The sequence below is a fragment of the Chlorocebus sabaeus genome, chromosome 27 (genome assembly GCF_047675955.1).
Source record: "Chlorocebus sabaeus isolate Y175 chromosome 27, mChlSab1.0.hap1, whole genome shotgun sequence".
Classification (NCBI taxonomy): Eukaryota; Metazoa; Chordata; class Mammalia; order Primates; family Cercopithecidae; genus Chlorocebus; species Chlorocebus sabaeus.
In genome coordinates this window covers 33,591,013-33,607,563 of record NC_132930.1, presented here as the reverse complement: position 1 = coordinate 33,607,563, position 16,551 = coordinate 33,591,013, and the positions used below count along the sequence as shown (strand labels likewise).

Below are 16,551 nucleotides of genomic sequence, written 5' to 3'. Positions count from 1 at the left end.
TCCTACCTCTCCTTCCCTCTACCTGAAACATCTCTCTTCTCCTTCCTTACTCAGCTCTTTCCTTTGTCTTCGGCTTGGTCATTTCCCAACTATGTTTCAGGTCTCTTAGTTGTCACTTTCTGCAGAAATCCTTTCTGGACTTCCCCTCACCCAGTGCTAAATCCTTCTTCTTTTTGGCTCTCCAAACTCCCTGTTCTTTTTTGTTTGTTTGTTTTTTCTTCCCAGAATGTCTCACAAAACAGCCAAATATACCTCTGTAAAGACAGAAAGTAAAATAATGTTAGTTCTGTGAATTCCCTCTTCTTCTCATGCAAATACCTCAACTGCCACCAATGGACAGAAAGGAGCTCAATGAGAAGCCAAGCTCCCCATTCTTTCTCCGTTTCTATATAGTTACTGCCTCTTGCCCTGTCTTCCCCGTCACCCTCCACAAACTTGTTCACCTTGTAAAGGCAAGAACCATGGTGTCTACACAGTGCCTGGCACATAATAGAAGCACAATAAATTCATTCATTTATTTATTCACCTGACACATATTTACTGAATATACATTCTGTGTCAGGCACTGAAGTAAAGCAGCAAACAAGACAGATAAATACTCTGTCTTCATTCTTGGGGGGAACGAAAGGTTTTTTTATTTTGTTTTGTTTTGTTTAATCAAGTAAATGAAAACAAACAAGATGGTTACAGATTGCTGAAAGAGGTATGGAAAAAAATGAACAGTTCGATGACAAGAAAGAGGAAGAACTTCTTTAAGTCTCATGTCTTTGGATCCTGGGAGAATCTGTCCCCTGCAGCCTAAAGGCTGCTCCTTCTTTCACCAGGATTCACTGAGATCCTCAGGGAGATCACAGGGCAATGAGGGGAACTGAAGAGGAAACCAGGGACTGCAATCATATGGGATAAGGCCTATGACAGATACTCACGTGGGGCTGGGTGTGATGGAAGAGCCAAGTGGTATGTTGAAAATTTAAGAGCAGTGCTCCAGAAGGGCTTGTGGTGAAGGTGACTTTGAGCCTGGTGATTCAGAGTACTACGGTTTCTGGGACTGTAGTACTGGATTTGAATCCAGCCCCCACCCCTCACTAGTTTTGCGGCCTTGGATGAGTTACTCAATTTCTGTGTTTCAGGTTCCTCATCTGAAGGATGAGTTAAATGATAATACTCACCCTACAGGGCAGCCATGAGGATTAATTTTATTCATATACATAAACTACTTAGAATATGGTGAATATATAGTGAGTGCTATACATGTTGACCTCGATTACTGTTTTCAGGATGCAAAAGAGTTAGCTCGATGAAGAAAGAATGGTGAAAAAGCATCCCAAGAAGAATCTGTGGAATGAAGGAAAGAATGGAAAGAATGGCAAATGACTCCAAGATGACAAGTCAATCAACAGGTGCTGGCTTTGTCCATGAATAATCACAAGGGAGAATCCACTGTGCTAGAGCTGCCTTGTGGGTTAAGAACAAACCCAGGGAAAACAGGCAGGTTCTCTATCCTCACAGGCATATTCAACAAGACTAAATACACAAGGAAGAGAGACTAAACACATAAGAAGGATGCAAAGCAGCAGAAAACCAGGTCTGAACTAGGTAGCCAGACCCCGATGGTAATCTCAAAAAAAAAAAAAAAAAAAAAAAAAAAATCATAGTATTTTGTTTGTGATGTGCCACTGGGCTAAACACTTTATTTGCTTTTCCTGCTTAAATTCAGCCCACAAATACACATTATGTGACTGCCTCCATGACAAAACCCCTAGGAGATTTTAGGGAAGGGAAAGATCGACCCAAATGACCCAAAAAGACAGCAAGGCTTGAGCAAGGCCTTAAGAGAAGGAAAGAATTTGAATAGAGGGTGAGTAAAAGAGAAACTACAGAAGCACAGCCCAAGAGAAACATAATGTGAGCCACAAATACAAGCTACATATCTAATTCTGAATTTTCTAGTAGCCACATTTTTTAAAGTTAAAAAAAGGTAAAATTAACTTTTAGAATATATTTTATCTAGCCGGGCGCGGTGGCTCACGCCTGTAATCCCAGCACTTTGGGAGGCCAAGACGGGTGGATCACGAGGTCAGGAGATCGAGACCATCCTAGCTAACATGGTGAAACCCCGTCTCTACTAAAAATACAAAAATTAGCCGGGCACAGTGGCAGGCGCCTGTAGTCCCAGCTACACGGGAGGCTGAGGCAGGAGAATGGTGTGAACCCGGAAGGTGGAGCTTGCAGTGAGTGGAGATCGTGCCACTGCACTCCAGCCTGGGCAACAGAGACTCTGTCTCAAAAATAATAATAATAATAATAAAGAAACATTTTATCCAATATTTGCAACATATTAAAATTTCAGTATATAATCAGTATAAAACATTATTAATGAGATGTTTTACATTATTTTTTTCTCTACTAAGTCTTTGATATCTGGTGTGTATTCCCTACTTACAGAACTTGTCAGTTTCAAGTAGCCAGACTTCAAGTGCTCAATAGCCCCATGTGACTACCATCTTGGACAGCACAAGTCAAGAGGGAAAAAAGAACAGGCATTCATGGATGTCTTGCTAGGCCTCAGTCACTTTTTCTAGAAACACAGTTTTATTTAATCTTCCAAACCACTCCCTTAGGGGAATATTGTTACAGGTCGAGTATCCCTTATCCAAAATGCTTGGGACCAGAAGTATTTTGGATTTCAGATTTTTTTTCTAATTTTAGAATACTTGCATTATACTTGTGGGTTCAGCATCTTTACTCTGAGAATCCAAAATCTGAAATGTTCCCATGAGCATTTCCTTTGAACGTCGTGTCAGCACTCAATGACAAAAGTTTGGATGAGAAATCCAAAAATTTTGCATTTTGGAGCATTTCAGGTTTTGGATTTTTGGATGAGGGATATTCAACCTGTATTATCCCCCATTTTACAGAGGAGAATACTGAGGCTCTAAGAGGTTAAGTTGACAGCTAAATAAGTAGGTTGATCTAGGATTTAAATCCAGCTCTCCCCAACTTCAAGCCTGGGAATGTTCCTCACACTGGAATTGTCTTAGGAAACTGCTTCCGGGGACCATGCACCACAAAACAAGACAACACCCAGGCAGACAGAACCACAGAGATCTTGGGATCCACTTCTGAGCAGCTTCCTCCCGAGGCTCCACAGCCCACACCAGCTTTGTGCAGCCTCCCATACAGGGAGCAGGGTGGACAAAAAGCAAGCAGACAAACACACACAACTTTTCTCTTTCCAGTTAATTGAAATTGAGACGTACCCTGCTCCATCACAGTAAAATGACGAAAGGCAGGCAAGGAAGGGCACCTGGGTAGGTAAATCTTTAACTTTTGCTGCAGGTACGTGCACGATGAGCAGACACTTAAGTTGGCTGCTTCTCAGCCAGCCAAGCAGGGCTCCCTTACACCCTTTGCGGCTCTATTTTGTTGTCAATTACTGTTTCTAAAACTATTAAGGGAGGAAGGGGGAAGAGTATAAACAGCATTAACAGTAATTTACGATCTGAAAAGGGACAGCAGGAGTTCGAAATCCGTCTCCATTAAGACACTTTCCCTACACTCCTCTGGGTCTTGGAGCTACAGGATCAGGATCCAGGATCGTAGGAAAAGGATGTTTATACAACACTTCTGGCAGAAAAGACATTTTTTTTCCTTGCACCCCGAGGGCAAGGTTCAGCTGACTTTCCATAAAGCGTCTGGTCTGTGCCAAGCGTGCTGTGGGTACACTGTCCCTGGTGTGGGAAGATACTAAGCTTTCCAAATTTTTGTTTTGTTTTATTTACTTTTTGTTTAATGAACCCTCCTTGATTTCTACAGTCATTCAAGGCTGTTGCCACCCACCCCACCCCACCTCAACCATCAGCAAAGCCCACCAGGAAAATTGCCAAGAGAGACGCTCATTGGCTCTTCAGTGAGAATTTTGCTATGCTCTTGCCTTTGATAACTCCAGATTCTTTGAGACAAAGGTTGACTCCATCACTAAGGCATGTTTTATGCCACCCAGTTTAACTTTGCAGGACCTACTTCTTAAGTCAAGGAATTGCAAGGCCACATTACGTAGCAGCTTGAGTTAGAGTCTAAAAGGAGAGCCAGTTGCACCCCAGGATTACCATGTTTTTTTCCTTTTTCTTTTGAGGTGGGCATGAGATACCATGGTCTGGCTCTGAACACAGTCTCTGGCAGCTACTTATGGTTCCCTCAACACTAATGATGCGATCAAGTCTTTGAGTGAATTTTGGAGCTGAAGGGAGAGACAAAAAGAAAATTTCATAAACCACCCCCAGAATCTGTTCGCTGAAGCACCGCACATTTACAGTACCACCTTCGCGAACCAGTCTCTTAGATCACTAGCGACCCCACGTGGCCAATTTAAAATAACAGTAATTTTTTTTTCTCCCTGCAGAAAAGAAACGTAACATTTCAAGGTTTTACTCCTAAGTCTTTGTAGAATTTAAAAACTGAAAAGCTGTAAGGACTGTTGATGTCACCTGACCCAACCACCTCATTTTACAGGAAGCAGAGGCTGAGAGAGGTTTAAAAAAAACAAAAAAGGGCTCGAAAGGTCACACAGAATGTTAAGGTCAAGTTAGGAAGCAATACAAGAAATGATTCTAAGAGATTCTATGCTACTGGATTTCAATGTATTAATGGAAGAAAGGAAAAGAAGGCTTTTTGTTCCCCAGACTAGAAAATAAATACTGCTGTTACAGAAGAATCACTGTAATAAGACTGCATGTTTTAAAGGATCCCAAGTTCCAATGGGTATGTAGGCAATACATATATTTCTTTCCTCTTCTATGCCTAAAACCTACCAGAGTACATTAAACAGAGTCACAGCAAGAATGAGGCCAGCATGGACAAGAGGGAGGAGTCAGCATTTGGCAAATGTGAATTAGATGCCCATTCCCAAAGCCTAGCCACTGAGCAAAGGAAAAGATTGGGTTTGATTTCCACCCTCATAACGGCACTGCAGAGTGGTACTATTATTCCCATTTTAGAAATGAGAACACTGAGGCTCAGGGAACTAAACTAACTTGCTCAAAATCTGACAGAGACTAAACTGCAAAGCCAGCTCTCCGCAGGACTTTACTTAATGCCTCAACTTATCCATCCATCAAATGGGATAATAAAGTCGGCCTGTTGATCAGAAAATGTTAGTGTTGGAAAGGGTCCTCAGAGGAACTCTCTTTCAAATGAAAATGGACCCGCTGTACATATAACAGTCAAAAATGATTGGTGTCTATTTGTATATATATAATAAAGTCTAGCAAAGAGAACATGAGGGATATTGTGACCAGATTGAAGCTGAGAGTTAAACAGGGCATTTGCAGTTTTCGATCTGCTTGAGCATCCCGGCTCTATATTCTGTTTTGTTTACTCTGTAACATGAAGTTTCTGATTCACTTTCCCCAAGATAAAAGTCTATCTTGGTTGATGGACAATGTTGCCGCTGCTGCAGCAGCTGGTCAAATCACGCTGCCCTTCCAACCTCAGAGCCCTCCTCAATTCAAGAGAGAGATGCTTCATTCAAAGTCTGCTCTAAAACCAGTTAGTGCATGTCTACCCTCAGGTCCATGTGGTGTTAAAATATGACATTCTGTATACATTTATATGTGTATGTGTTGATATTTATTACTACTACTAACACAGTTTTAAATTAGGTGCAGATGACCTTAAAATTGTTTGTTTAACTCAAGCACCACCACAGAATTCAAAAGTTCTGGGAGGAGGAAGGAAAATTTGAAAATCACTGATCCAGTCCAGCCTGCTATCAAGAAATCCTACTCTTGTTAAAACAAAAATGAGAACCTCCAAAATTTAGGATCAGCTCAAATCTCCACTCCTCGCCACCATCACTACAACCCCATGTGTCACCTTTCCCATGATGCGTCTCATTTGGTCTCCTTTTGCCATCATAGGTTGGACCCCCTCCCCCACCAACCCCCATCACAGGACACGGTCCCCCACTCTTGGCAGCTCTGTCCACAGCACGGACCAAACTCCCTTTGCTGTCTGCTCTGAACACCATGGAAACAGTCTGGAATTTTCCCAATGCCATTTCTAAAATTACTGCAAGAGAATAGAAGGTAAATAAACACAGAAAGTGGGAGAAACTTAAAATCAATGATTTACAAAGCATGAAATTCTGATCCAAATCTCACTACAGGTCATTCTCTCTCTCGAGCTAGAAAATCTTTCCCTGTTCCAGGAGGGGGACCCAAAATAGAAATACTCCATGTAAATTGGTACAAAGCCTCTGAAAAGCAATCCAGCACCATGCTTCAAGGTCTGTAAAAACTTCCTTTGCTCAGGCCCTGTAATTTTGCTTCTGGCAACTCACCTGAATGAAATAATCAAACAGTGAGGGCAGCAGTTCATTCACAAAGATGTTTATCACTAACTCACCTATAATTACAAATAAAAAACAAACCTGAAAACAAATTGTGCAACAGGATTTATGATGTAGCCATAAAACAGAAGATTATGTAGCCATTAAAAATGATGTTTTAAAGCATTTTTGATAATACTAAGTAACAAAAAAGAACTTTTAATGGCATTTAGTGAAAATAACAAGGTGCAAAACTGGTGCACATTATGTAATCAAATATGTCAAACCAAAACAAGAGAAGTATGAGTGTGTAGAGAAAAAAAAAAGAAGAAACTTAGCAAAATGTTCACAAAGTGAACTGACCGAGTGGTGAGATTAATGCTGATTTCCTTCTCTACTTGAATTCTGCTTTAGTTTTATGATGAGCTTGCATTAATTTATAATCTGAAAATAAAATAAATTGGGGTGGTCTCTTTAAAAAATATTTTATTAACTTTGAAGATATTAACTTTTTAAAGATATGAACTCTGTAGCCCAGGAGGTGGACACATTTTCTCTATCTACATTTCCCTACCTCCTCTCTGTCCCCAGCATGCTCCATCTCCATGCCTCCTGCTCCGCCCACCTCATCTCTGCTGCTCCTTTCTGCTTGTGGATCCAAGAGATCCACATTCATGACAGCCAATGATGTGACCCTCCAAGGGACCTTCCAGAGTCACATTTGTCAGGAGGCTGGTACCTCTTCTGAATTCCTTACCATTAAATAAAGCGACCCCATGAAAATCCACATTCCTCAAATATCTTAGAAGATTTTTCTTCTCCCCTTAGTTGAAAGGCAGGGTCTATGGAATCTGGAATTTCTTCAACTAATATTGATTGAGCGTCCGTCATGTGCTAGGACCTCTTCTGGAAGAATACATGAGACAAGGCCACCACCCTCTGAGAACTGGCATTCTGGCATGGGCAAAAAATAATAAATAATCACGCAAATGAGAAGAATATCAACTCTGCTAAGTGCTGTTCTCAGAGTGACTCAGTGGCTGCCTGAGACAGTTATTCTTCAAATCTGTGACAGTAAAACCACGAGGGAATGTCCAGGAGGTACCTTGATGCCAAGATGTTTAGAAAAGCTCAACCTCTTCAGGTCTCGTGCACCAGCGGTGAATGCTAGAAGATGCCAAAACCTCTTAAGAAGAGAGTTGCAGGAGGCTTCTAAACACAGATATGCACACATGAGCCGTGGCCAGCTGGCTCCCGTTCTCCTCATAACATTCCCTGCACTCCCTGTCCAGTGATGCTGGTTAGGAGAGAGATTGAAGGAGGGTTGTGATGGTACTTTTGAGACTCAACCAACTCTTTTAGAAATTAGACTCTTAAATGGGTTGTAGGGGCCCTGTTGCTTCTCTCTTCTGTGGATTGCTGTTAAGTTTTGCTTTTGTTTTTATCAGAAGAATAATAAAAGATTTAAAATCACTAGGAGCCATAATGACTTTATCTTTGTTAATTTTCCTCAGCAAATACCTTAGGATGGGAAAGTCCTGAAAGCAGAATGAAAATTACAACCTAAGACAGAGGGCAGAGGAAGTCCGAAGAGAAGAGAAAACCTCCAACTCAGTCTGTTTTCTCAACAGCACTCTGCAAAACACACACAGACACACACACCCACAAACACACACCACACACACACACACACACAGTCACTCACTCACACTCATCCTTTCTTCCCAGATAAGCTATGGCATTGCCTGAGCAGCCATTCAGAAAATTTTCCAATCCCTCTATAACTTACAGAGCTCTTCTTTCTGCACATAAATAAGAATTTCAACTGGGCCAAAAGCAGACACTAAATTACCGAAAGATTCATCAAGCATCAAACAACAGAGGAGAATGGTTTGAAGCTGATTGTAAAAGATTAAGGCAAAAGGTTCTGTCCTGAGGAATTGCTGTTTGAACAGGAAATCAAATGACCTAAGGTGGTGTTGGGGAGAAGGGAGGGAAGAGATATAAATCAAGGAAACAGCAAATACCTGATTGCTCTTGTGCCTGTGGAAAATTTTTAGAGAGAACTCAAGAAAATGAAAATTGAACTCACCCCAAATACATCCCAGATGTCCACTTTTAACTCCCAAGAAATGAGAAGGCAAAAATGGAAAAAATACTTAAAATGAAAATGAATCGACTGGGATATATCCTCCACTAATCCGGCACCCAGAATTTACCTTCTCTAATTTTGTTAAGCCAGTAGCAAATGTAGTACTTAAGGAAATGGTGTCTTCTTCTCTAGCTGTGTCTGTGTATATTTTGCTTCTCTCATGGTATTGATGGACCTCAAGAGCAAAAGCCAGAGTCTGTGCTTGTTCCAGGCACATTGCTGCTAGTAGGTGTTCAATACATATGTATTCATTGACTGAAACATAAGCTCTGAAAATGTAAGGGTCTCTCTATATACATATCTGTTAATAAAATGCACACAAGCATCCAGGTTGTGTAGAGAAAGGGTTTATGAAGCTACTGGTAATCATAATAATGGTAAATAAATAACTCTTTACAGTTTACAAAGCACTTTCATAAACTTTATCTCTTAACTCCCATAAGAGCCATGTGAAATAGGATTGAGGTTAATTCTCCTGTCCCAGCACCTTTCTGAGAATATCACCAGATGGACTAATTACTCAGTTCATAAAAGAATACATCCGCTCTAACCCCAGGAATCCCAGATCGAGCTGTGTTAGCAGAAACAAATAGCAGTCAGCTCTGCTTGCACATCCTCAAAAAGACACATAAAGTCTGAGCAACAGCAGCTGTAAACAGCAAAGTCAATTCACCACCAAAGAGAAACCACAGACCTAATTTTTCATATTTCTACTATTGCTGGTTCAGTTCTGATTTGTGGGGATGTTTTGTTGTGTTTTGTGTTTCTAATAAAATTTTTTAACAGTTTGCACCTCTCCCCCAAATATCTGACACTGAAAAAGGAAATACTAAAATGGGCTGGGAAAAGAAAAACTAGAAAATACGTCATGCATCAAACCTATCCTGGCTCAACTTCTTTTGTTTTAACAAACCCACAGTTTGAAGCGAGGAACTCATGAAGAAATCTGTTTTTACAATGTTTCTAGACTAATTTTTTCACTTTGAGGGCTTTGAAAAGTAAGTTTGGGATTGTACCATTCCCTAGAATGTTTTAGACTTTTCATTTAAAATAAACATCAATAATTTATTTTAAAGTACATCAGAATACGAAGTGTAGTGTGTGTGTGTGTGTGTGTGTGTAAATTAGTTTCAATCTACCTTATAGGGTAGGTTAGTTAGCCTTTGAAGAATGCTAATCAGAAAATATACACCTTAGGAGTGTTAGTTAAAATCTGAAAGATCCTTATCAGAAGTTCCAATTCCAGAAACTCTATGACAATCACTTCAAATAGCAAATTCTGAATCTACACTATGGGATTTATTAATTTTGCATTAGAGATATTTAAAATAATTTCTTACTGTTGAAAGTAGTAGTGATCAAACATGTGGGTAGGTTAGACCAGCCATCCCATTACTGGGTATATACCCAAAGGATTATAAATTATGCTGCTATAAGGACACATGCACACGTATGTTTATTCCAGCACTATTCACAATAGCAAAGACTTGGAATCAACCCAAATGTCCATCAGTGACAGATTGGATTAAGAAAATGTGGCACATATACACCATGGAATACTATGCAGCCATAAAAAAGGATGAGTTTGTGTCCTTTGTAGGGACATGGATGCAGCTGGAAACCATCATTCTTAGCAAACTATCACAAGAACAGAAAACCAAACACCGCATGTTCTCACTCGTAGGTGGGAACTGAACAATGAGATCACTTGGACTCGGGAAGGGGAACATCACACACCGGGGCCTATCATGGGGGGGGGAGGGGGGAGGGATTGCATTGGGAGTTATACCTGATGTAAATGATGAGTGGATGGGTGCAGCACACCAACATGGCACAAGTATACATATGTAGCAAACCTGCACGTTGTGCACATGTACCCTACAACTTGAAGTTTAATAATAATAAATAAATTAAAAAAAAAAAAAAAAAAAAAAACATGTGGGTAGGTTAGAAATACCACACATGCATCTATCTCCACTAGAGTGTAAATGGAAGATAAGAATCTCAGGAACCCAACAGTCTACTTCAGTGGGACACCCTAGCCTAGATCTCATTGTGATACTATATTACACCACTTGACAGCTGATGCTATTTCCTGATCCAAGTGGAAAGCTGACCAATTCTACTAAATGGAACATTGCAACATTTGCCTTCAGTAAACCTTTCCTGCAAGGTGCTCTTCAGAGTGCCAAAGGGCAGGCTGGGCGCAGTGACTCATGTCTGTAATTCCAGAACTTTGGGAGCCTGAGGAGGGTGGATCACTTGAGTTCAGGAGTTCAAGACCAGCTTGGTCAACATGGTGAAACCCTTTCTCTACTAAAAATACAAAAATTAGCCAGGCATGAAGGTAGGCACCTGTAATCCTAGCTACTTGGGAGGCTGCGGCAGGAGAATTGTTTGAACCCAGGAGGCAGAGCTTGCAGTGAGCTGAGATCACGCCACTGCACTCCAGCCTGGCGACACAGTGAGACTGTCTCAAAAAAAAAAAAAAAAAAAAAAAGTGCCAAAGGGCAGAGAGCGAGGGCTTCACTAAGAATACAAGATCAGACCTAGGACTGCTACGGGTTCTGCTTGCTAATAAATGTTGGCACTTGGGCAGCAGAATTCATTAAACTTCACGGTAACATATCAGCTGATAGCAACACCTTGGGGAAGAGAAGCAGCCATGGCTTTCATCTACCTCTACTCCTTGGAGGCAATCAATATCCACCAAGACAACACGACAATTCCAAACCACCATACTGGCTAGGACAGCAAGCAACACCTCAGCTTGAATTTATACTATCTGGAATTTATTGGGACAGTATAATGTCCTCTACCCACATTGCAGCCCACAGGGAAAAGCATTTTACCTTCTCTCCTTGTATGAGGAAGTTCTGGGGAAGGTATTTCTGCCCTTTCTTCACCTCCATCTTCCTACTCACTTTTCTCTAATATGGAAGCAGCTGAACATGGCCAGAGCGTGCACATTCACTGGGTCACACTGCACTGTGATAATGGTTAGTGGACATTCTTGACACGCACTCTTGTTCTCTTTCCATGTCTTCTTTTACTTCCTTCCTTGGATACCAAAGACTTGCTTGAGCTTTGCAGCTGCCATGTGGTAGACACACCTGGGAAGATATGGCTGCTGAAGGCAGAGGCTCATCTATCACGTTGGTTTTTCCCACTGGGGCCTTAACTATGGTGCCCATTAATGTGGCCAGTTAGGAAATAGTGTGTTCTCACTTGCTCTCTATCTCTTTCTCTCTTTCTCTCTCTCTCTCTCTCTCTCTCTCTCTCTCACACACACACACACACACACACACACACACACACTATGAAGGTCTCAAGATTCAGATTCAGGTCTAAGCTATGTTCTCCAATGCATGTTACACCAGATGATGAAAGATGGGTTGTTGGGAGCCTGGCCAAATATCCCTTAATAAAGCAGGTCTTCATTTATCATTGGTTGTTGATATCTAGGTGTACACTCCACCAGTTTAAAACTCAGAGAAGAGGAATGCCATTTGGTACCCTGAACCTGAACCTCTACCAGAATGATCTGTACCCACCAAAATCATTTTGTCTAACAATATTTAATAACACGGTGAAATATTTACAATACACTTCCAAGTGAAAAAAGCTTCATGCTTAAGAGGCTATGTAGTGTGGTTTCAGTTTTGTTTTCTACATGAAAGGATAATGAAAGAAAATATCCCCAAAATGCGTATCTGCCTATCTCAGAGAGATGTCACTACTGAAGATTTCTATTTTTGATCATTACACTTTCAAAATGCTTTACAATGAACAAAAACATTTATAACTAGTGGGAAAAAATGGTACTGTCACAATTTAAATATTTGCTCTTGTCAGGGAAGTCTCTATAACAGTGATGTCCCACAGGAATAGAAGAATGCAAGCCACGCAGGTAATTTTAAATTGTCTAGCGGTCATACTTTTTAAAGTTTAAAGAAATGGGTGAAGTTAATTTTAATAATGTATTTTATTTAACCCCATATACCAAAATATTATCATTTGAATGTGAGCTCAATATAAAAATTATTCATGAGATATTTTGATTGTTTCTTTTGTACTAAGTCTTTAAAATGAGAGGTACATCCTGGCTGGGTGCAGTGGCTCACACCTGTAATCCCAGCACTTCGGAAGGCTGAGGCGGGCAAGTCACCTGAGGTCAGAAGTTCAAGACCAGCCTGGTCAATGTGGCGAAACCCTGTCTCTACTAAAAATACAAAAATTAGCCAGGCGTGGTGGTGCACGCCTGTAATCCCAGCTACACAAAAGGCTGAGGCATGAGAATCGCTTGAACCGAGGAGGTGGAGGTTGCAGTGAGCTGAGATCACACCATTGCACTCCAGCCTAGGCAACAGAGCAAGACTTCATCTCAAAAAAAAAAAAAAAGAAAAGAAAAGAAAGAAAGAAAAAAGAAAAGAAAAGAAGAAAAAACAGGGAGGTACATCTTACACTTAAAGAATTAGCTACATTTCAGACTGGCTATGTTTCAAGGGTTTCATAGCCACATGCGACCAGTGGCTTGTAGAGTAGACAGCACAGCTCTGTACAATAGCACTGAAGAATCAGTGTAGAAAGCATGATGCCAGGAGAGTGGAGGGAGATCTCCCCCTAGTGCGCTGTAGACCTTGACATCCTACCACAGTCATATGTGAAAGTTGGGACTGTAAAGGCCCCTGTTAGAAAGTAAATCTACGCCCTTTATTCATCTATTGTTCACTGAGTCGCCTTTGTCATAGGTCAGGCACTTGGCTGGATGCTGAGGATAATGTCATGAAGGAGCCCTGCCCTCCTGGTAACCCACTGTCTAGTGGTAGTGATGGCCCATAAGTACACTGTGGGTTTGATGGAGCACAGAATTCCTGCAAAAGGAGACATTGGAGCCAGTCCTGAAGATGAGTTGAGGGTCTTGGCAGAGGCAACAGAATGGGTAATGGACACAGGTGTGTAAAGGACTGTGCCTCTCAGGGAATGAGGTGGGCTGTGGTGTCTGCGTCACAGGCTCTACTGGGAGTCCTGGTGGGAGCTGGGAGTAGAGAGAGGGCAGAAGCCATGGGGTGAAGAATAAACTAGAGAGACAGACTCCTGGTGTTTTAGAAAGGGTACTTTGGCTGCTACATAGAGGATGTATTAGAGCCATAGATTGACTGGAGGAGTGAGGTCCAGCTAGGAGAAGAGAACTATGTCCACATGAGAGCCAAAGGTGCCAAACCACACAGTGCAGTAGGGAATGGGGATGAGTGAAGAGAAGTAAAATCAACAAAACTTAGCAAGCAACAAGAGGTAGGGTGTGAGAGAGAAGGGAGAAGCTTTTAGTAACGCTTCACTTCTAGTGCCCTAGTCTGGATAAGTGGGTGAACAGTCATGTCCATAAACAATGGAAGCCTTGTTATCTGCATAGAGGAGACTAAGTAATCACTGGGGACCAGCAACCCCAGCCTGGCACCTTGATCCAGCCCAATGATGAGGCTTGAGCTTGAATCTCACTTCATAACTGGCCAGTTGCCCTGTCTAGGTTCTCCAGGCTGGAGCCCTACCTTACTCCTTGCTTTGATCTCCTTGGAGATCTCCTTGGGATAGTCACTGTCCTGGTGCCCCTGTCCTATTTGAACAGAAACACAACTGCCACTCTGCTAGTCAGCCTTCCTGCATTTTCCCTCCTACCAGAAGATGGGGCTCATTTTCAGTCATTCTTCTCAAATATTTTTCTTTTCGAATTTAATGTCAGGCTGGCTCAAAAAAGTAATTTTAGCAATACCAAAGCATTCATATTTTCCTTCTAGTGCCAAAATTGTATTTCTTGCAAATAATTTCTTCTACAAAGTACAAATGTCCAGCATACAGCAAAAAGCGTTAGTCACATTTATTCACATTTCTAGAGCAATTCGTAGTTTTCAAGGCACTTCCATGATTTCTCACTGCTCTAAAGGCAAGGTACCAATTCCCGCCTTGATATGCCAGGCTTTTGGTGCCTGGAGCCCTCCCTACCTCATTGCCCCATTTCCCTCCACCCTGCCTCAGACTTTGCTTTCCATTCAGACCCATGGCTCCGACCTGCACCATGCTCTCTTCCCCTTGCCTCTGACTGCACCTCTGCATAGGCTGTATCTTCCATCTGGAAAGCCTCTTCCCACCTTTCACACCTTGTTCTTTTCTGCCTGCATCTCCTCCAGGAACACTTTCCAGCCCAGCCCAGCCTGACCTCAGGCTAAGATTGGTACCCTTCTGACTTGGGCTCTCATAGCAAATTTACTCATTTTTTCCTGCCCCTGGCCACACTGGACTATAGGGTCTGCCTGCCTCCCTGCCACTAGACTATGAGCAACCTGTGGACACATTCTGTGTCTTTTTCATCCTTTTCAGTTTTCTCCTTGCAGAGTCTAGAGCACAAGGTGGATAAGCAGTACAGTATCTTATTCTTACTCCTGGCTATAGGGTTTGGTTCTGTGTCCCCAACCAAATCTCACGTTGAATTGTGATCCCAAGTATTGGAGGTGGGGCCTGGTGGGAGATGACTGGATCATGAGGGTGGTTTCTAATGGTTTAGCACCATCCCCCGAGTGCTGTCTTGTGAGTAAGTTCTCATGAGATCTCGTTGTTTGAAAGTATGTAGTACCTCCCGCTTCTCTCTTCCTCCTGCTCCAGCCATGTGGGATGTGCCAGCTTACCCTTTGCTTTCCACAATGATTGTAAGTTTCCTGAGGCCTCCCTAGCCTTGCTTCTTGTACAGCCTGTGTAACCGTGAGTCAATTAAACCTCTTTTGTTTATAAATTATCCAGTCTCAGATAGTTCTTTATAGCAATGTGAGAACAGACTAATATGCGTGGTAACAGGAGTGAACAGGGTCCTCAAAAAGCTATGTCCAAGTCCTAAGCCTCCCCACCTTCATCCACCCCACCCCCATTCAGTATCTGTCAATGTGACTTATTTGGAAATAGGATCTCTGCAGATGTAATGAAGCTAAGGATCTCGGCATGTGATCATGCTGAATTTACAATAGGCTCTAAATTCAAGGATGGTGAAAGAAAGGAACAGGGAGCTTTCAGACACACAGACACAGAGAGACACACAGGGATAAAGCCTTGTGCAGACAGAGGCAGAGACCAGAATGATCCGTCCACAAGTCAAGGATCACTAAGGATGGCCAGGGCCACCAGAAGCTAAGAGAGAGGCAAGAACGGACTCTTCCCTGGAACTGCCATGGGGACCACCCCTGCTGACTTCTTGCTTTCAGACTTCTGGTCACCCAAATGGTAAGAGAATAAATTTCTCTTGTTTTCAGCCACCATGTTTGCAGTAATCAGTTACAGCAGCTCTAGGAAACAGAAATAAGGGGATCACTGTGAAATGTGATGCGAACACACATATGATGCCTATATACCTGAGTAAAAGTATTTTCTGTTTATGACTTGGTTTCCTTTTGGAAATTCCCTTAAATGTCTAAGCTGCTTCACCTCCCCCCCCCCCATGTAAGCGCCCCCTTCGCAGCCTCACCCCGTGAGGTAAATCACCCCGTGTGGTCTAGCCAGCATTCTACTAGACTAAGCCAGCTCATGCTCTTGACTTGGTTGCCCTGTTTCTCCCACTTTCCCCTTATCTGTTACAGCCCACTCCCCAGTGTGGAGTCCAATTGGATTCCCTGTGTGTAGCCTCTACATTTGTGACACCTGATCCTTCAATCCCAGTCCTCTCAACCTGCAGGTTCCTCCTTTCTTCCACATCCAACCCCAGGAGCAGCCCTTGCAAGTTCCAGGATGCCCCACCACCAATCCTGAGCTCACTGCCCTCCCAAGGAGGTCCTCGTCACAGCCCAACTCCCAACACAGAGCATCTGTGAGCATGTCATGAGTAAACACATTTTCCTGCACAATCAATACACTGATAATGATGGTGTTGTTAATTTCGAGCAGTAGTAGTTAAAGAAGGAGGACCTTTTCTTGTCTATCTACAACACACTTTCAGGTTCAAAATCACACGTTATCTTTAACAAACCCATTGCTCCTCAAGACATTTTCTTATTTACTTCTTCATCAGACACTTGAGAGCTATCCGAATATA

The 16,551-nt window shown here is 42.2% G+C and overlaps 1 non-coding gene across 1 annotated transcript; it reads right to left on the bottom strand.

The window, feature by feature from the left end:
* Positions 1-224: 224 nt before the first annotated feature.
* On the bottom strand, positions 225-361 carry LOC119627760 (small nucleolar RNA SNORA75). The gene has a single exon (XR_005243995.1). It is a non-coding gene; the product is annotated as a small nucleolar RNA SNORA75 (small nucleolar RNA).
* Between the last annotated feature and the right edge of the window lie 16,190 nt (positions 362-16,551).